The sequence below is a fragment of the Pteropus medius genome, unplaced genomic scaffold (assembly GCF_902729225.1).
Source record: "Pteropus medius unplaced genomic scaffold, Ma_sr-lr_union100, whole genome shotgun sequence".
Taxonomy (NCBI): Eukaryota; Metazoa; Chordata; class Mammalia; order Chiroptera; family Pteropodidae; genus Pteropus; species Pteropus medius.
Window position 1 is genome coordinate 262,883 of NW_024347730.1, and position 22,694 is coordinate 285,576.

The 22,694-nt window shown below is 31.0% G+C and overlaps 1 protein-coding gene across 1 annotated transcript in view; it reads right to left on the reverse strand.

Annotated features, from left to right (window-relative positions):
- LOC120614256 (gamma-1-syntrophin-like) overlaps positions 1-22,170 on the reverse strand; it is a gene marked incomplete at its 3' end in the record, with an annotated part of 263,409 nt that extends 241,239 nt beyond the window's left edge. The window contains exons 1-3 of the mRNA XM_039877056.1: positions 21,833-22,170; positions 15,128-15,155; positions 10,134-10,433 (exon numbers count right to left, since the gene is read on the reverse strand). The remainder of the gene's footprint in view (positions 1-10,133; positions 10,434-15,127; positions 15,156-21,832) is intronic.
- Positions 22,171-22,694: the final 524 nt, after the last annotated feature.

Here is a 22,694-nt window from a genome sequence, read left to right on the forward strand (position 1 = left end):
CAAATGTGTTTATACACAACACTAAAAACAAGAGGCATGAAAGAAAAACCTAATCAGTTAGTCTTTATTAAAATTATTTTTATATGCAAAATACTCTTAAGGAAATAAAAATGCAAACTACATGCTAGGAGAAAATATTTGCAAAACACATACCTGATAAAAGACTTGTATCCAAAATATACATAACTCAATATTTAACAATAAGAAAACTAACATTCAAACTAAAATATGGGCCAAAGATCTAGCAAGCACTTCACCAAAAAGAGAAGACAAATAAGCAAGCACATGTAAAGATATTCAGCATTTTTCATTAGGCAATTTCAAATAAAGATAACAATGACATACCATTATATTCCCATTAGAATGCCATAATACTGTATATATACATTTATATCCACATATACAACTTAAATCAATTGCTACACACAAGTAATTGATTTAAGTTGGAAACTTACATTTTCGCAAACAGTATGCACAAATACTTATATTAGTTTTATTCATAATTGCCAGAAATAGAAAACTATTGTCCTTTGATAGGTGACTGATTATACAAACACATTATTCCATACATAGCAATATTACTCAGTAATTTAAAAATTATCTATCAGTAAAAATATATGGTGGAATCTTAGATGCATACCACTAATTAAAAAAAGCCAATCTGAATAAAACTACATATCACATGATAAAATAGTATCTGACATTCTAAAAAAGGCAAAACTATAGAAAAAAGGCAAAACTATAAAAAAAAAATCAGAGATTTTCAAGGATTTTCTAAGTGGACAAGTTATTAATAGGTGAAGTAGAAGGGATATTTAAGGGCAGTAAAACTATTCTGTATGACACAGTAATAATGGATGTAGAACTGTAGAGCACTTCCCTGAGTTAGACAAACTGAGACCTAGGACATAGCATTCCAGTTGTTACGTCTGTCTAAGATGTTTTACTATCACTACAGTGAGTTAGGATCCAAATATCAAAGACACCCCTATCATTCAGAATATTCCAAGAGTTTAGAAGTTACGTTCCAGAAGTCTGGCTAAAAACCCAAATCCTCCTTGAGTGAGCTCAAAATTTGTTATTATACAAGCACGAAGAGCAAAAATTTAATGTATAAAATTTTTTAAAAAGATTTAAGAAGTTTGAAAAAACTAGGATGAAATGCAGAATATGAGAATGGTGTCACTAAAGGCTGTGGGAAGAATTTGTTGGCTTAAGTAACTTCATAAGTGAGTGGAGTCTCTTCAATTAAAAAGTCAAGAGACAAAAGGTCTTGCACATAAGCATTGTACTATAATCATTAATGTTTTTCTCAAAGGGTAATGCTTAACAATTCTGACACTGCTATGTATGTATACTAGAATTAAATAATTCAGGAAATAAATGGGGAATGGTAGGAGATAGAGCTCACTTTTGTAGTGGGACTTTACATATAAGCAAGAGACATAGAAGCTACAAAAATCCCTGTAGTAATGAGATAGAATTGGAGACATCAGCAAGATCTCATTTAGCTCAATACAAATAAAGGTATATGAACACTGTGTATATAAATATATTTCTTTACTCTTAACTGAAAGAACTAAAATAAAATGACATCTAGTAGCCGTGAGCACATTTAGTGTTTATGTACCTTTCTAATAATACCTTGTTTTCTAATACCTTTCTTCAATAAAATGAATCAGGCCTCCTTAGAGAAATGGCTCAATCTAGTATTAGGACAAAAAATATACAAAATGAGATGAGAACATTTTGTAGTGCTAGAAAGTAAGTGCTCAAACCTCCCCCCCCCCACACACATATACACACTAGGACACAGTACTCAACTAAAAGAGTTTCTAATGGTCAATGCTAGAATAATTTAAACAATAAAATATTAAATTAGTAATTCATTATTAACCATCAACAGTAAGAAATCATGTTGATAATATGTGTGCTTGATATGATGTGATGAAAACATCACTTTACTTCTGTGGTCTTCTTCACAAAAAATTAAAATCTCAGTCTATTCATGAGCAAAACATCAAGCAAATTCCAATAGCAAGCCATCCTACTTAATACCTGACCATTACTTTTCAAACTTTCAAGGTCATCTAAAACAAGAAATGGTGGTGAAATGTTTCAGCCAAGAGGAGCTTAAGAGACATGATATATCACGTGATATTCTAGAGGGAATCACGAAACAGAATAAGGACGTTAGATTAAAATCAAGGAAGTCTGAACAACTATGGACTTTAACTAATATTAATATATCAGTATTAGTTAATTAATTCCAACAAGTATACCATGCTAATGTACTATGATAATGGGGTTTGAAGGAGCAGATGGGGGCTCTGTGTTATATTTTAAGTTTTTCTGTAAGTCTAAAACTGTTTTAAAATATCAAGATTGTTAAAAACAAGTCTGTGCAACCCAGATTATCATACCTATCTCAAGGAAACTGAAAACTTTCTCAAGGAGGAAGAGTTTGAGAAATACAGTAATCATGTACCTTTCTTAAAGAAACTACTTGGAAACAATGTATTTAAAACTTAGTCAAAATAAACTACTCGGGAATGAAGAACTATGTTGAAAAGTGGTGAGCATTGAATACGCATAAAAAGAAAACTAGCATCGAAAGACTTTGGAACTCATTATTTTCGAACAATATGTAAGTTTACACAAAAGAAGTGGAATATTTAAAACTGAGAGATTGCCTCCTGTATGATATGCTTTCAAAATAAATACACACAAAAAAGAAAAAAAAATACAAACATACATATAAAAAACATGAAATAATATCATTAAAATGTCAAGCCAATCCTAGTTGATAAATTTTGTCTACTTACTCATTCCATTATACAGTAAATAAGTATATAAACATTCTGATAAAAGTTTTGAAGCTGTTATTCAAAAATATAAATTTGAAACTTTACAATGCTTTACTCATATATTTTTTTTAGAACCAGGAAGCAGGAATAACATACTGAAACCCAAAGCATCTTTAAAGAGTTATTTTAATAGCATGTGATTTTATTTATTTCTTTTGAGCTTTTTACGTGGTCTTATACAGACTCTTAGTAATTTTATCAAACACTTCCAATCTAAATCTCATTTAGATTGTAAGTTGCTTAGGTAAAACAACAATAATCTTCTGCATGGTTTTTATACATTTGGTATGTTTTTAAATAAATATTGGTTGATTGGATAAAGAGCAAATCAGTAAAATCATTAGCAAATATTCTTTCTTATCTTGAACTCAGACTTTATTTTATGATGTGGACTATGTTAGCTTTTATAACCATAACTTTGTAAGAATGACAAAAATAATCCCTAAGTGGACTTGAGCAATGTTGAAAATATTCCTGATATTCCTATTGCAGAAAATAGAAATCTAATAAACTTAAACTGCTTTACCAGAGCTTAAGATTAAAAAACATAATTAAATAAGAACATAACCCCAAAGCAGCAAAATATACATTCTTCTCAAGTGCACATGGAACATTTTCAAGGATAGACCACATGTTAGGATACAAATCAAGTCTCAATAAATTCAAGAAGACTGATATCATATCAACCATCTTCTCTGATCACAATGATATAACTAGAAATCAACTACAAGAAAAAAACTGGAAAATACACAAACATATGGAAACTAAATAACATGCTACTAAGCAATGATTGGGCTATTAATGAGATCAAGGAAAAAATCAAAAGATACCTAGAGACAAATGAAAATAAAAACACAACAACTCAAATTTTATGAGACACAGTGAAGCAATCCTAAGAGGGAACTTCATAGTACTACAGGCCTACCTCAAGAAATAAGAAAAAGCTTAAATAAACAATCTAACCTTAGAATTAAAAACAAACAAACAAACAACAACAACAACAAAAACTAGAAGAAAAAGAACAAACAAAGACCAAAGTTAATAGAAGGAAGGAAATAATAAAGACCAGAGCAGAAATAAATGAAATAGAGTCTAGAAAATCAATACAAAAAATTAATAAAACCAAGAGCTGGTTCTTTGAAAGGATAAACAAAATTGACAGATCCTTACCCAGACTCATCAAGGAAAAATGAGAAAGGACTCAAATTAATAAAATCAGAAATGAAAGAGGAGAAATGACCACAGACTCTACAGACATACAATGGATCATAAGAAAATACTACGAGCAATTATACACCAACAAATTGAACAATCTGGAAGAAATAGACACATTCCTGGAAACATACAATCTCCTAAGACTGAGACAAGAAGAAACAGAAAATCTGAAATGACCAATTACTACCAATGAAATAGAATCAGTATTCAAAAACCTCTCAAAAAACAAAAGTCCTGGACCAGATGGCTTCATAAGCAAATTTTACCAAACATTCAAAGAGGAATTATCACCTATTCTTCTCAAACTATTCCAAAAAATTCAAGAAGAGGGAAGTCTCCCTAACTTCTTTTTTGATGCCACCATTATCCTGATTCTAAAACCAGGCAAAGACATTACAAAGAAAGAAAACTATAGACTGATATTTCTTATGAACATTGATGCAAAAATCCTTAACAAAATATTAGCAAATTGAATTCAGCAATACATTAAAAATATCATACACCATGATCAAGTTGGATTTATTCCTGGGATGCAAAGTTGGTTCAATATCCACAAATCAATTAATGTCATACACCACGTTAACAAATCGAAATATAATAAATATATGATCATATTAATAGATGCAGGAAATGCATTCGACAAAATCTAGCACCCATTTATGATAAAACCTTTCAGCAAAATGGAAATAGAGGGAACATATCTCAACATAATAAAGGCCATATATGACAAACCTATAGTTAACATCATACTCAATGGGGAAAAGCTAAAAGCATTTTTTTTAAGATCAGGAACACGACAAGGGTGCTCACTTTCACCACTCCTCTTCAACATTGTATTGGAAGCCTTAGCCACAGCAATAAGACAAGAAAGAGAAATAAAAGGCATCAGAATTGGAAAAGAAGAAGTAAAGCTCTCTTTATTTGCCAATGACATGATACTACATATAGAGAACCCTAAAGATTCCACACACACACACAAAATCTGCTAGAAATGATCAATGAATTCAGTAAAGTAGCAGGTTACAAAATAAATATTCATAAGTCAGCGGCATTTTTATGCAACGATGATGAATTTTCAGAAACAGAAATTAAGAAAAAAATCCCCTTTACAATCGCATTGAAAACTATAAAATACCTGGGAATCAAATTAACCAAAAAGATAAAAGACCTGCTTTCAGAAAATTATGTAATTGAAAAAAGAAACTGAAGAAGATACAAGCAAATGGAAGCATATACGGTGTTCATGGGGAGGAAGAATCAACATTGTTAAAATGGTCATACTACCCAAAGCAATCTATAGATTCAGTGCAATCCCTGTGAAGATACCAACTGAATTTTCAGAGAGCTAGAGCAAATAATCTGAAAATTTATATAGAACCATAAAAGACTTCGAATAGCCACAGCAATCTTGAGAAAGAAGAACAAATTTGGATGTATCACACTACCTGATATCAAACTATACTATAAATATACAGTAATCAAAACAGCATGGTATTGGCATAAAAATGGATACATGGATCAGTGGAACAGAATAGAGAGGCCAGAAATCAATCCATGACTATACAGTCAATATATGACAAAGTAGGCAAGGATATACAATGGAGTAAAGACAGTCTCTTCGATAAATGGTGTTGGAAAAATTGGACAGATACATGAAAAAAAAAAAAAACAGACTGGACCACCTTCTTACACTATATACAAGAATAGACTCAAAATAGATTAAAGACTTAAATGTAAGATCTTAAAATGTAAGGTCTTCTAGAAGATAACCATAAAACTTCTAGAAGATAACATAGGCAGTAAACTCTCTGATATTACTAACAGGAATTTCTTTTCAGATATATCTCCTCAGGCAAAGGAAACAAAAAAAATAAATAAATAAACAAATGGGAATACATCAAACTAAAAAGTTTTTGTACAACAAAGGAAACTAGCAACAAAACATAAAGACAACCAACCAATTGAGAGAAGATATTTGCTAATGATACATCTAATAAGGGATTAATATCCAAAATATATAAAGAACTTATATAACTCAACAACAACAACAAAAAACAATCTGATTAAAAAATGGGCAGAAGCCCTGAACAGATACTTCCCCAAAGAGGCAATAGAGATGGCTAAAGACATATAAAAAGATGTTCAAGGTCGCTAATCAGAGAAATGCATATTAAAACCACAATGAGGTATCACCTCACACCTGTCAGAATGGTTATCATCAATAAATCAAAAAACAACAAGTGTTGGTGAAGATGTGGAGAAAAGGGAACCCTCATACATTGTTGCTGGGATTGCAAATTGACACAGCCACTATGGAAAACAGTATGGAGTTTTCTCAAAAAATTAAAAATGGATATGCCTTTTGACCCAGCAATTGCACTTCTAGGTATTTATCCAAAGAAAACCAAAATAAAAATGTGTAGAGATCTATGCATCCCAATATTCATGGCAGCACAATTTACAATAGCCAAGGTATGGAAGCAACCTAAGTGCCCATCAGCAGACAATCGGATAAAGAAATTATGGTTCTGCAACGACATGGATGGATTTAGGGGTTATTAAGCTGAGTGAAATAAGTTAGACAGAGAAAGATAAATACTATATGATTTCACTTATAGGCAGAATCTAAGAAACAAAAAGAACAAACTAATCGAAAACAGACTCACAAATATAGTGGGCAATTTGGTGACAGACAGAGAGGAGAGGAGTTGGGTGCAGGGAGGATAGGGTGAAGAGTTAAAGATGTACATATTAGTAGTTGATAATTGGTCATGGGGATGGGGAACATGGCATAGGGAATGCAATTAGCATTAATATGATGGGTAGGTGGAGGATTAAGGTAAGGAAGGACCAATTGGGGGGATCATTTTATGAGCTATATAGCTGTTAAACCAATGTACTGTATACTTGAAATTAATTTAAATAAATTAAAAAATAAATTAAAATTTAAAAAATATAAGAACATAAATATCTACCTTTTGATAATTATTATGGCTAGTGGAGGCTAATGGAGAGGTTTCAGTTATTTGTTTCTCTGGATAGGTAAATAATTTGAATTAATTTACTGGTTAAAAAATCGACATATTTTTTCTATTTATTTTTCTGTATTATTTTTTCTTATAGATTTCTAATTTTATTTTTGCAATTATTGATTTAGAAGCCATTAAAGTTTCCCCAGAAGTTTTATATAATTGAATTTGTTTGAAAAATAATCAACCCATAACAGCCTTCAAATTGAACTGTGAATCAATATGCAAAGCTTTGCATATCTTAAGAATCTTTATGATTCACAATAAATTAACTCAGGGAATTCTGAAGATATTTTCATTTCAATTAAGTGGACCACATTATCATATTTTTAGTGAAGCAGAAAGTCTATTACAAGGTAAAAGTCAAAAGGAAGAGACAAAATGAAAAAACAATTTAAAAAAATCTCTGCAACTAGAAATGACTAGTTGGTAGGCAGAGCAACTGCTAGTATTAGGGAACTATTATATCCAATCATGACTAAAATTATATATATTTTAAATTCTAGAGAAAGAATAATTTATAAAGTTATTTTTGTTTATCAACAAAGATCTTGATTAAATATCTCCCATAATCACTAATAAGGCTAAAAACAAGATAATGTGACAGAAATAGTATTTTCTTAATGCCTTAACTATATAATTCTGAAATGGAACTTGGAAAACTTTGTAGATTATCCAAACTGCTAATCAAAAAAATTGAAAAATCTATATATTTATATCAACATATGGCCATATCGCATAATTGTTTAATGGTGTTTTGAATTCTATTTTATAATAGTTATTAAACAATAGTCTCATTTTCAAATGAATTTAAAACAGATCAAAATCATGTGGATCTGTTTTACATTAGAAAAAAATAATTTTATGGCTTTTCTTTTAAAAATACATATCATATTCATGTGTTTGAAAAAGGTTCTATGATCTAGCATAACCACACATTTTATTAAGTTAAAAGAATGTTAAAACCTAACTGAATTTGTTCATTATATTAATATAATTTATTTTCATTTAAAATATTATTTGAAAATCCTCTTTCTGTGAAAGACAAACATTTTCTAGTTTATAATATTTGTACATCACAAATCTCTGTATACAAAAATTTTGTTATTGATATTGAGTAACCAAGTCAGGTAGAGAGGTAGCTGAACACACAAATGCAAAATATGCTGTTAATTCCACAACACAAACTGATAAAAACTGCTTATAGAATTAAGAGTTCTAGACTAAATCATTATGCCATATAATTAATACTGACACTTTTAATTAATGAAAAAGTTTTGAGAGGCAAATGCCAATTCCTTTTTAGAATGTTAAAATAATTGCTTTCTAGAGGAATAAAACAAAAAATATATACATATATATATATATGTACATATATATATATGCACACACACACACACACACACACACACACACATATATATATAGCTTTAAGATATATAGGAAAGTTGAATTAGATGAATTTTATTTATTTAGGTAATTGATATATCATATAATATATCTGTTCCTTTGTTAATTAATAGTTAATGGAATGACTCACAAGGTCATTTCCTCACTATAATTTCTTGGCACTCACTATCTTGATAAAACTAGAAGTTTTATGAACAAATATGGGCTCATCAGCAAACTAAACATGGCTAAGAAAAAAAAAATCAGTGAGCTTGAAGATATGTTAATAGAAACTTCCCAAACTGAAAGCGAAGATATAAAAGCATGAAAAAAGAAAAAAAAAGAAAAAAAAAACCCTCCAGAATATCTAAGAACTGTGGAACCAGTACAAATGGTGTCATATACACATAATTTAAATACCACAAAAAAAGGAGAGAAAAGAAAAAATATTTGAAATAATAATGACTAAAAAGTTTCCAATGACAGATTCCCAAACCACATATGCAGAAAACTGAAAACACTAGGCAAGATAAATACAAAATTTTATATCTAGGCATATAATATTCAAACTCCAGCAAAATACCAACAAAAAGAATATCTTGAAAAAAGACATGGGGGAAAAATATCTTAACTATGAAGAAACATGAATAAGAATCGTATTGGACTTCTCATCAGAAATTATGAAGCCAAAAAGTGGGAGAAGAAAGTATTTAAAATGTCGAAAGAAAAATAAACACTACTACAGAAAATGTATTCAGAAAAATTATCTTTTAAAAGTGAAGGAAAAATAGACGTTCTCAGACAAAAAATGAGGGAATTTTCTTTAGTAGATGTGTCTTGCAAAAAAAAAAAAAGTTAAAAGAAATTTGTCAGATAAGAAAAAATGATATAGGTGAAAATTAAATCCACATAAAGAAAGAAAGAGAATCAAAGATGTAAAAAAGATAAAATATTTTATTTTGTATATCCTTATTTGATCTAACAGATGTGTTCAAAGTAATAGCAGCAAAAGTGTATTGCATGGAGTTATGTCAGAAACATGGCAGTGTGAAGGGTCCCTTTGATTTCTCTTCTTGAGACTATGACAAGTTGAACAGCTATAATAAAATGGAAGATTCCCAGCCTAACACACAACCACTTCTGAAAGATCTGCACATCAAAGCATGTGCAGATGGATAGGTGAATAATTCAGGTGAGTAAAGAAAGAAGAAAGAGAGAGGAGTAGAAAGAGATGGCCTGAACACTGCCCAGAGCTCCCTGCAGTACTCTGGGCAAAGGGAAGAATCAGGTTGCCATGTGAACTCTTGGTAGCCCTAAGTAGTCCTGCCTGAGTGAACACCATATACTAAAGTGGATTCATTCCAGTGATAAGGGCAGAAACTGAAAGCAGAGGTGTGCCACCATTTCCAGGTAGAAAATGTAGTCATAGAGCCTGGCTACCTCTCCCCACTCCCCAGAGGTAATGGCAGGTCCCAAGGGAAACTGCAGCTGTATGAGTGTCGGGCTACAGAGCAGGGAGTCTGCAGTCTCAAGAACTGAGGAGACAACTTCCGAGTGGCAGACACATACTGTAGTTGATCCCAGTGATAGGGGTGAAGAAACAGAGGCAAGGAAACTCAGGCTTGGCACTCACCATTACTGGAGGAAAATAGAGTCATAGGTATGCCAGAGGCTGATCCTTGTAGAGGCACGTGGGACACCTTAAGCAGCATGACATTGCATTTGGATGCTGGGGTAGCACCAGGACATCAGAGGTTCTTCAGAGGCTCCAAATCGTATAGCCCATAATGTTTTCCTACAGGGATGAAGCCCTGAGACCAAAGCAACCTGGCCACAGAGGAGACACACACTGCCCCATGGATTAAGGGCAATTTTTGCCACCCAACAGAGATCTGGGAGGTCTGAGCAGTGCAGGACACTTGTGCTCCACTTACTGAAAAACAAAAGAAAAATATTTTCTTATAAACCTGCTAAAGAGGGATCATTCTTGATTAGAACAATTTTTTTTTTAAAGCAGAGTTTATTACAATGAATGTCTAGGTGGAGAAATAATCCATCAGATACCATGAACAACCAAGTTAACGAGGCAGCTCAGAAAGAAAATGAAAATACTACAGAAAATAAAGTTAAAGATATAGAAATATGTGATTTAAATGACAGAGAATTCAAGATTGTAGTTTCGAAATATCTCAACAATATTCAGGAAAACTCAGACAGGCAGTTTAATGAAGTCAGATATAAAAATCAATTAATAAAAAGAATACTTTACCAAAGAGACTGAAACTTTAATAAAGAACCAAATAGAAATTCTGGAGGTAAAGAACTCAATAACCAAGATGAAGAATGAAATAGCTTAGAAAATAGAGTTGAGCAGATGGAGGAAAGAATCAGTGATATCAAAGATAGATATCTGGAAATGATGCAGATAGAAGAAGAGAGAGACTTTAGAATAAAGAAAAAAATAAAAAGAATTCCACAAGAACAATCTGACCTCATTAGAAAGAGCAATATAAGACTAATGAGTATACCATTAGGAAAAGAGAAGGAGAAGGGAACAGACAGCCTATTCAAATTGTTGATGAGAACTTCTCAAATGTATGGAGAGAAGCAAAAGAAGCAAAAGAATGTATAATTATCTCTATTGAAAAGGCCTTGTCCAAGGCACATTATATTAAAATGGTCAAAAATTAATGACAAAGAAAGAATCTTCAGGAAAGCCAGGGAAAAGTAGATGACAACCTTTAAAGGAAAATACATTAGATTACTATCAGATTTTAAGAAGAAACTCTACAAGCCAGGAGGAAATGATACCAAATATTTAAACTATTAAAAGAGAGAAGTTACCAGCCAAGAATAATATATATATAAAGCAAAGTTCTCCTTTAGATATGAAGGGAAAGTAAAGATCTTTTCAGCGATACAGAAGCTAAGGAAATATTATACCATAAGGCCTGCATTACAGGAAATACTGAAATGGGTTATTCTACCTGAAACAGAAGAGAAAAAGATATAAAAACTATGAATAAGTTGACTAATAAATAGAAACGAGAAATTGCAACTCTTATTCAGAAATACTTAAATATTACATAATGATTAAAGGAGTAAAAAAATATTTTTAAAGAGAAGATAAGACTGCAATTCAGAAATGAGCTCACAGAATAAATAGTGATAATAAAAGACAACAAAGACAGAAAAGGGGTGGGTTAAAGAATGAAATTTGCAAAGGGGAATGGAGATAAGATATATGTAGAAGAACAAAAGGACTAGTGTATATGTAAAACTTTCTTTTATATAAAGTTAATGGTAACAACACTTACATTAAAAAAAAAAAAATCCAGAATGAGGCACATGCATAAAACAAAGGTAATAGAAGAGAAAATAATAGAATACCACCAAACTAAAATTACAGACAGAAACACAAGAGGGAAGAAACAATGAAGACACTGAGCTTCCAGAAAACAAAAGATAAAATGGTTATAGTAAAACCTCAAATATGAATAGTCGCACTAAATGTAAATGGAATAAACTCACCAATATAATGGCACAGAGTAGGAGATTGGATCCAAAAAACAAAATCCAACCTTATGCTGCCTTCGGGAGACACATTTCAGCTGCAAGGACAAATATAGACCCAAAGTGAAAGGATAGAAAATAATACTCCAAGCAAATGCCATCCAGAGAAAAATGAGTATAGCCAGACATATTTGATGAAATAGACTTCAAATAAAATAGGTAATAAGAGACAAAGATGAACACACCATGATGACAAAGGCGACGATACATCAAAAAGACATAACACTTATCAAAATATATGCTCTCAATCAGGGAGCACCAAAATATATAAAGTAACTACTAACAGAACTAAAAAGAGAAATTGACAAACATACGAGTATAGCAGGGAGTCTAAATACCCTATTGACAGGTATGGGTAAACAAAAGAGAAAACAAATAAAGAAATATCAGCCTTAAATGACATATTAGACCAATTGAACATCATCAACATTTACAAAGTCTTTCATCCCAAAACATCAGTTTATACATTCTTCTCTAGTTCATATAGAACATTGTCAAAGGCACAAAATTAACCTCAACAAATTTAAAAGGATTAATATTATTCCAAACATATTCTTCAACTACAGTGCTTTGAAAATAGAGATCAACTGTAAAAAGCAGGTGGGAAAAACCATAAATATGTGGAGATTAAACAACATGCAACAAAGAATGGTTGGATCAAAGAAGAAATAAAGAGATCGAAAGATACATAGAAACAAATGAGAAAAAATACAACATATCTAAACTTTTGGGATATAGCAAAAGCAGTAATAAGAGGAAACTTTACATCATTACAGGCCTAGCTCAAAAAAACAAGAAAGATCTCAAATAAACAACCTACTGTTATGTTACATCTTAGAGAACTAGAAAAAGAAGGACAAATGAAGCCCACAGTCAGTAGAAAGAAGGACATGATAAAAATTAAAACAGAATTAAATAAAATTAAGAACAAAAAGACAATTGAAAAAATTACTAAAAGAAATAGCTGATTCTCTGAGAAGAATAAACTGACTAAACTCTGGCTAGACTCACTAAAACTGACTAAACTCTGGCTAGACTCACTAAAACTGACTAAACTCTGGCTAGACTCACTAAAACTGACTAAACTCTGGCTAGACTCAATAAGGAAAAGAGAAAAGACTCACATGAATGAAATCAGAAATAAAAGAGGAGATGGCATGACAGACACCACCAAAATATAAAGAATCATACAAGAATACTATAAAAGATTATATGCCACCAAATTTAATAACTTTCAAGAAACAGACAAGTTCTTAAAAATATACAACCTTCCTAGACTAAACTGTGAAGAACTGGAAAATCTCAATAGACAATCTACAGTAAGAAAATTAAAACAATCTTCAAAAGCCTCTCAAAAGTAGAAGTCCAAGAACAGATGGCTTTGCCACTGAATTCTAACATTCAAAGACAATATAATACCTGTCTCAAAGTCTTCTATAAAGTGGAAAAAGAAGAAATACTTTCCAACTCATTTTGTAAGACCAACTTCTCCCTGATATCAAAACATAATAAGGATAACATAAATAAAGAAAACTATAGCTTAATACCTCTGATGAATACAGATGCAAAAATCCTAAACAAAATACTAGTAAATCAAATATAACAAAACATTAAAAATATTATACATCATGATCAAGCAGAGTTTATTCCAGGGGTATAAGAATTGTTTACCATATAGAAATTAATCAATGTGATATACACATAAACAAAACAAAATAAAAATCCTATATCGCATCAATAGATGCAGAAAAAGCATTGAACAAGATACAGCATTCATTTATGATTAAAATACTTAATAATAAAATGGATATAGAAGAAAAAGTACCTCAATATAATAAAGGCCAAATATGACAAACCCTCAGCTAACATTATACTTAAGATCAGGAACAAGACAAAGCTTCCAACTTTACCATTCTTGTTCAATATAGTATTGGAATTACTAGCTAGAACATCAGGCAAGAGAAAGAAATAAAAGGCATTTGAATGAAAAGGAATGAAGAAGCTAAACTGTAACTTTTCGCAGATGACATGATTCTTTATATAGAAATCCCTAATGACATTTTTTAAAAACATAGAACAAATCAGGTTTGTTCATCAGATTTGTATGAAAACACAAAAGACCCTGAATAGCAAAAATAATTCTGGAATAAAAGAACAAGTTCAGAGTTATCATATTGCCTGTCTACAAAGTGACAATAATTAAAACAGCATGATATTGGCAGAAAAACAGAGACACAGATCAAGAAAACAGAAATGAGAGACCAGAATTAAACTGACATATATAAGGGTAAATAACTTTAGATTTAGGAGTCAAAAACATACAATGAAGAAAAAAAGCCTCTTTAATAAATGGTGCTGAGAAAGTTAAAAAGCCACCTGCAGAAGAATGAATTAGACTGCTATCTGTCCCCATACGCCAAAATTAACTCAAAGTGGATCAAAGGTCAAAATATAAGACCTGAAACAATAAATGGCATAGAAGAAAACATAGGTACTAAACTTGTGGATGTTAGATTTAGAGAAGAGAGAGGATTCCATGAATAAAATCTCAAAGACAAGGGAAGTAAAAGCAAAAATAAATGAATGAGAATGTATCAAACTGAAAAGTTCTGCACAGCAAAAGAAACCATCAAGACAAAGAAGTAACTTCTAAATGCGAGAAGATATAGCAAGCAATGCTTCTGGTAAGAGATTTATATCCAAAATATATAAAGAATTCATACAACTCAACAACAAAAAACACACAATCCAATTAATAAATGGGCAGAGGAGCTAAACAAACACTTCTTTCAAGAAGATATACAAATGGCCAACAGACATACGAAAAGATGCTCAATTTCACTTGCTATTAGAGAAACGCAAATCAAAGCCACAATGAGATATCACCTGACACCTATCAGAATGGCTATCATCAATAAGACAAGTAATAACAAGTGTTGGAGAGGCTGTGGGCAAAAAGGAACGCTCATGCACTGCTGGTAGAAATGTAAATTGGTACAGTCACTATAGAATAGAGTATAGAGATTTCTCAAAAAAAATTAAGAACAGAATTACCAAATGACTCCTTCTTCTGGGTTTCTACCTAAAAAATAAAAATAAAAACATTTATCAGTAAGATATGTACACCTTGATGTTTCACTGTAGCATTATTCACAGTGGCCAAGACATGGAAACAATCAAAGTGCCCTTTGATAGATGATTGGATAAAGAAGATATGGTACATATATACAATGAAATATTACTCGGTCATAAGAAAAGGTGAAATATTGACATTTTCAATGACAGGGGTGGATATTGAAATTATTATTCTAAGCAAAATAAGTCATACATAAAAAGCTGAGAATAATTTGATTTTACTCTTATTATATGAGATATAAAATTGAAAGCAACAAACAGGACAAACAAACACTGACTCATGGACATGAACAATAGTTTAGTGGTTACCAGAGGGAAGGAGGGGGATTGGGGGGGTGTTGGATAAAGATAAAGGGGGTCAAATATATGGTGAAAAAAAAGAAATTTAACTTTGTGTGGTGAACACACAATGAAATATACGTATAACATATTATTGAATTGTATATTGAAGCTTATGCAACTTTATTAACTAGTGTTATCTCATTAAATTAAATACAATAAAAAATACATAAAAAAGAACCAACCATAACCAAAAACTACAATAGTTAGATTTAAAAATACACTAGAGAAAATCAACATCAGTTTAGTTGATGCTATAAACGAATAAGTGAGCTGGAAGACAAGGCAGTGAAAATCACCCAATTGGAATAGTAAAAAAAAAAAGGAAAAAAAAAATGAGGATATTCTCGGATACCTCTGGAACAACATCATACATACAAAAATTGGAACCACATGCTCTGAGAAGGGAAAGGGAGAGAAAGAGACAGAAAGCCTAGTTAATAAAATAATAGCTCAAAACTTCCCCAGTCTAGTGAAGGAAACAGACATCCAATGCAGAAATCACAGAAAGTCCCAGAGAAGGGTAACCCAAAGAAGTCCATACTAAGACGCATCATAATTAATATACCAAACATACAAGATAAAGAGAGAATCTTAAAAGCAGCAATAGAAAAGCAGCTGGTTATGGTACAAAATGCTTCATAAGACTACCTGCTGATTTTTCATCAGAAACTTCACAGGCCAGATGGCAATGGCACAATATATTCAAAGTGATGGAAAAAAAAAAAAATCTACAACCAAGAATACTCTATTTAGAAAACAGATAAACAGTTTCCCAGACAAGCAAAAGCTGAAAGAATTCATCACTACAAGGCATTGAAAAGAATATTAAAGAGACTTTTTCAGGTAGAAAAGGCAAAACTGAAAAAATAATCTCACTGATAAAGGCAAACATTTAGTTAATTTTGTAAATCAACCCATTATAAGACTAATATGAAGGGAAAAAAGACAAAAATTGTAACACCATGTGTAACTAAAGTAATAAATTAAGAAAGATATCACACACACAAACAAAAAATGTAACATATAATGTCAAAACATAAGTTGGGGGATGAGTAAAAATACAGTGCTTTTAGAAAGTTTGAACTTACAAAATTATCAACTTAAAATAGACTGCTATAGTAAAGAAGAGCATAAGAAATATAGTCAAAAATATTGTATTGACTATACATGGTGCTAGGTGGTTACTAGATTTATCAGAGTAATCACTTTGTAAATTATATAAATGGGTAGTCATTATGTTATACACCTAAAACTAATATAATATTGTACATCAACTGTAATTAAAAATAAAAATAGTTATAAATTTTTTAAATAGCATGTTATAGATGAATACTATGTTAACCACAAACCAAAAACCTATATTATACACACAAAAAATAGAGGAAAAAGAACTGAAACTATCACTAAAGAAAATTATAAACGTACCAGTAAAGAGAACAAGAGAAGAAACAGAGAAGTACAAAAGTAACAAAAAATAAAATAAAAAAATAAAATAATAAGAATATCCTTATTTATAATGACTTTAAATGTAAATGGACTAAATGTTCCAATCAAAAGATATAGGGTGGCTGAATGAATAAAAAATAAAATGAAATGTCCATGCAAACACTGTTTATAAGAGACTAACCTCATATTGAAAGACACACAGAGACTAAAAGTGAAGTGATGAAAAAATATTTTTTCTGCTAATAAAAGTTAAAAGAAAGCTGAAGCAGCACTATTTACTCAGACACTATAAACTTTAAAGCAAGGATTATAACAAGAGACAATTTAAGGTTACATAATGATAAAGGGATTAATCTAAGAGAGAGATGTAACACTTGTAAATATCATTGCTCCTAAATAGGAACACTTGAATACATAAAGTAATATCACCAGATATAACTGAGATAGCAACAGAACCATAATAATAATATGGACTTTAACACTTCACTTAAATCAATAGGTAGATCATGCAGGCAGAAAATCAACAAAGAAACAGTGGCCTTAACCAACACATTAGATTAGATGGTCTTAACATATATTTACAGAACATCTCCATCAAAATCAGTAAAATACATATTTTTTTCAAGTATATATGAATATTTTCCAAGGTAGAACACGTGCTAGATCACAAAATAAGTCTTAATAAATTTAAGAAGATTAAAATTAAAGGTATAAAAGTAAAAAGTAATTACAAGAAGAAAACCAGGGGAGAAAAAGCGCATAGAGGCTAAACAACACGCCACTAAACAATCAATAGATAACTGAAGAAATCAAGAAGGAAAGCAAAAAATATATTGACACAAATAGAAATGAAAACATAATGATCCAAAATCATTGAAACACAGCAAAAACAGTTCTAAGAGGGAAATTCATAGAGATAAGGGATTACCTTAAGATACAAAGAAAAACTCAATAAATAATCTGCACTGATATTTAAAGGAACTAGAAAAAGAAAAATAAACGAAACCAAAAGTACAAAGAAGGGACAAAATGATAAAAAAATTAGAGCAAATATAAATTGAGACTAAAAGCAAAACAATAGAAAAGATCAACAAAACTAGAAGATGGTTCTTTGAAAAGCTAAACAAAATATAAATAAAACTTTAACCAGACAAATTAAGAAAAAAATGAAAGAAGGCCAAAATGAATATCTGAAGTAAAAGAAATAGCCATTACCGCAAAAATACAAAAGATTGTATGAGAATACTATGAACAATTGTATGCCCCAAACTGGACAACCTAGAAGATATGAATAAATTTTTTTTAAAAACATCTAAACTTTCGAGACTGAATCAGGAAGAAACAGAAAATCTCAACAGACTTATGAGTAAAAATAAAATTAAATCAGTCATTAAAAAAAACTCAACAAGTGAAAAATGCAGGACCAGACATCTTCACAGTGAATTTTGCCAAGCATTCAATAATCATACCAATCCTTCTTAAACTATTTTTTAAAAAATTGAAGATGAAGAAAAGCTGCAAAATTCATTTTATAAGGTCAGAATTATGCTGAAACCAAAACCAGACAGAGATACTACCAAAAAAATAAAAATAAAAAACAATTAAAGGCCAATATCTCTGATGAACATAGATGCAAATATCGGCAATAAAATAGTAGCAAACCAAATTCAGCAATACATTAAAAAGATTATACATAATGATCAAGTGGGATTTATGTCAGGGATTTAAGGCTTATTTAATATCTGCAAATCATTCAATGTGATATATCACACAAACAAAATGAAGGGTAAAACTCATACTATCATCTTACAAGAGGCAAAAAAATCATTCAACAAAATTTAATATTAAGTTATGATAAAGACTTTCATCAAAGTGGTATAGAAGAAACATAAATCAGCATAGCAAAGGGCATATATAACAAACCTACAGCTAATATCACACTCAACAGGTTAAAGCCGAAAGCTTTTTTTCTAAGATCACAAACAAGATAATGATGTCCAGGCACACCACTCTTATTCAACATTGTATTGGAAGTTTTAGCTACAGCAATCAGAAAAGAAAAAGAAATAAAAGCATCAAATTGTAAAGGAAGAAGTAAAATTTTTACTAATCACAAATGGCATGATATTATACATAGAAAGCCCTAAAAGTTTCATTGAAGAACTATTAGAATTAATGAATGAATTTAGTAAAGCTACAAGATGCAAAATTAATATTTTGAAATCTTCCAAGTTCTATACACAGATAACATACTAACAAAAAGAGAAATTAAGAAAACAATCCCACTTACAATTGCATCAAAAAGAATACAATATGTTGGAATAAATTTAACCATGGAGATAAGAGATCTGTACACAGAAAACTGTAAGACACTGATGAAAGAAACTTAAGAAGACACAAAAAATGGAAAGGTATATGATGCCCATGGGTTGGAATATTTAGTATCATAAAAATGTCCATATTAACCAAAGCAATCTACAGATTCAATACGATCTTTATAAAAATACCAATGAAAATTTTACAGAACTAGAACTAGTAATCTTAGAATTTATGTGGAATCACAAAAGACCCCAAATGCCAAAGTGATCTTGAGAATAAAGAACAAAGTTGGAGGTATGAAGCTCCCTGATTTCAAACTATACTACAAAGTTATAAGAATCAAAGCAGTAAGGTACTGGCACAATAACACATACATAGGTCAATGGAATGAAATAGAGAACTGAAAAATAAACTCACACTTATTAGACAGCTAATGTGCGACACAATAGGCAAGGCTACGCAATGGAGAAGAAAATAGTCTCTTTAATAAATGATGTTGGAAAAATTATGTAGATACATGCTAAAAAGTGAAACTAGACTACTTTCTTATATTATATACACAAACTATATATATATATATATATAGTTTGTGTATATAAACTATATATACAACTATATAAACTATATATATATATATAGTTTGTGTATATAATATAAGAAACTATATATATATATATATATATATATATTGAACAAAATTGGACACTCAACACTATTAGATTTTAAGACTTACTATAAAGATGTGTGTGTGATATTGCTGAAAGAATGGACACATGATCAGTAGAATAGAATAGACAGCTCAGAAATAGAGAATGTAAATTAAATACACAATGAGACACCACTACACGCCTATTACAAAGATTAAAATCCAATAAAACTGACAATATGACATGCTGGTAAGAATATATAGTAACAGGAAATTCACTCATTGCCAGTGTGAATGTGAAATGGTACAGTCACTTTGGAAGACAGTCGGCAATTGCTTACTAAGCTAAACAATATGATTCAGCAATCCTATACCTAAAGTATTTACCCAGTTGATTTCATAACATGTCCAAACGAATAACGACACATAAATATGTATAGATTTATTAACAGTCGTCATAAACCAAGATAGCCTTTAATAGGTGAATAAGTAACAAATATGGTCCATCCATACAATGGAATACTATTCAGAGATAAAAAGAAATAAAACATCAACTTACAAAAAGATATGTAGAAATATTAACTTTATATTACTAAGTAAAAAAGGTCAGTCTTAAAAGTCCACATACTATATGATTCTAACTAAAATTCTGGAAAAGGTTGAAATATAGAGACAATAAAACAAATGCTTGCCAGGGATTTTGAAGTGGGGGATATTGAATAGGTGAAGTACAGTGGATTTCAAAGGTGCTGAAACTATTCTGTATGATACTATGATGGTAAATACATGACATTATGCTTTTGTCAAACTCATAGACCTACCTGTACAACACAAAAAAGTGGACCTTAATGTAAACTATGGACTTTAGTTAATAATATATGGGTTCATTAATAGTAATAAATATATCCCAATATATCCTAATATTAAGGTAAACTCTGTATGGAAGAAGGGAATGTATGGGAACTTTCTGTATTATCTGCTCAATCTAACACTTTCTAAAAATAAAATCTAATAATTAAAACAATTGTTCATTTTGGGAGAAAGATGTCAGGAGAAATTAGAAAAGTCTGGCTAAGTGAACAATGACCTTTTCCAACCTTTTACTCCATATGGGCTATGGCCAGATTACTTCTTAAAGACAGTCACCCTTTTCTAGCAATTATTTTTTGTCCTTATGGAACTGAGCTACTCTTGGTTTTCGCTATTATAAAGCAGCACATCTCATCTTCACTTATTCTCTATTACTCATTTTGTTTTATAGCAATATCACAGTCTATTTTACTACTAGCTTATGTGTTTATTGTTAATCTTTTCTCATTGGTGTGTAAGCTCCAAGTCGCACTACTTTTCTCTGTTCCTTGTCCAAGTTCAGCCTCTACTGCAATGCCTGACAATCAGTATTGATTTAATAATTAAATGAATGTTTTCATGGATAAATCTGCATGGTTTAGGAGAAAGGGAGAGAGAAAATAACACTTTACTAAAGGCTATTTATCAAAGAGTTCTCAGTACCTCTAGGTATTCTTATTCTCCAAGATACAGCTATAGATGCAGCCTTTTCAAACTTAATAGAATAGCACCATTTAAAAATTGTATTCCGCTCCTATTGGGAACTTTATCTTGAATATCCAATAGCATTTCAAATTCAACCTATTGAAAAATAAACATCTGATATTACCAGCAAAATAGGTTATACACATGGCTTTCCTCATCTCTAGGGATAGCAATTACATCCTTCCTGATTCTCAGTGCTAAAGCTCTAGAGGCATCTATGACTCCTTTCTCTCAATCACAATTCACATTTAATCAATCAAGCAATGTTGTTGGCTCTACTTTAAAAATACACTAATAAAGTAACCTCTTCTTCTCACCTCTTCTCCTGCTATCTTCCTGGTCAGGAGTCATCACAACTTTCAACTGAATTACTCTGTAAGTCTCTTAGTGGACTTTACCCCACTAAAATCAATTCCTCCTCCAGCAGCCAGAATAAACTTTTGAAAATGTTTTGATCTGACCATGTTAATCCTCAGTTCAAATTCAGGAATGGCTCCCATCTCACTTCATAACAAGCCAAAGCCCTAACTGAAGACACCTAAGTCTCTCAGGGGATCACCAAGTCCTTAGATAATATACTTTCCAATAGTTCCCTCATTAAATCTCTGATTTCCTCTCTCATCTTTCTTCTCACCTGCTTTCTTCATTTCAATCATTCTGGCTTCCCCATCATTGCTCAAACATACCAGTATGAACTCAGTATAAAGCCTTGATATGACTGTTCCCAGAACATAAAATATTCTTCATCAACATTAACTGTCTCACTTTTCTTCAAGTATTTGTTTAAATGCCAGATCCAGAAGACCTATATACTAACCTTTTCATTTGAAACTGCAACACAGATCTTCATTTGGCACTTCCAATCCTCATGACAGTGATCAACGTTTCAATTTTCTCTACATACTTAACATAAATTAACATATTACATATAATTTTGTTGTTATAGTTTGTTTTCTGTCTTTTCTGAGTATAAGCTTGAGAGGGTGAAAGTACTTTTCTGTTTTGGTCGTTGATGCCTCTCAGCACCTAAAACAGGGCCTGGCACACAGTAGATACCATGTAAATTTTTGGAATGAAGGAGTGAAAAAAAATGAAGCAGTGACTAGAAATGTGGTATTTTGCAGAACTTGCGTTCTTCAGAAATGCTTTGAACCACGTTGGATTAAATATTTCCAGAAG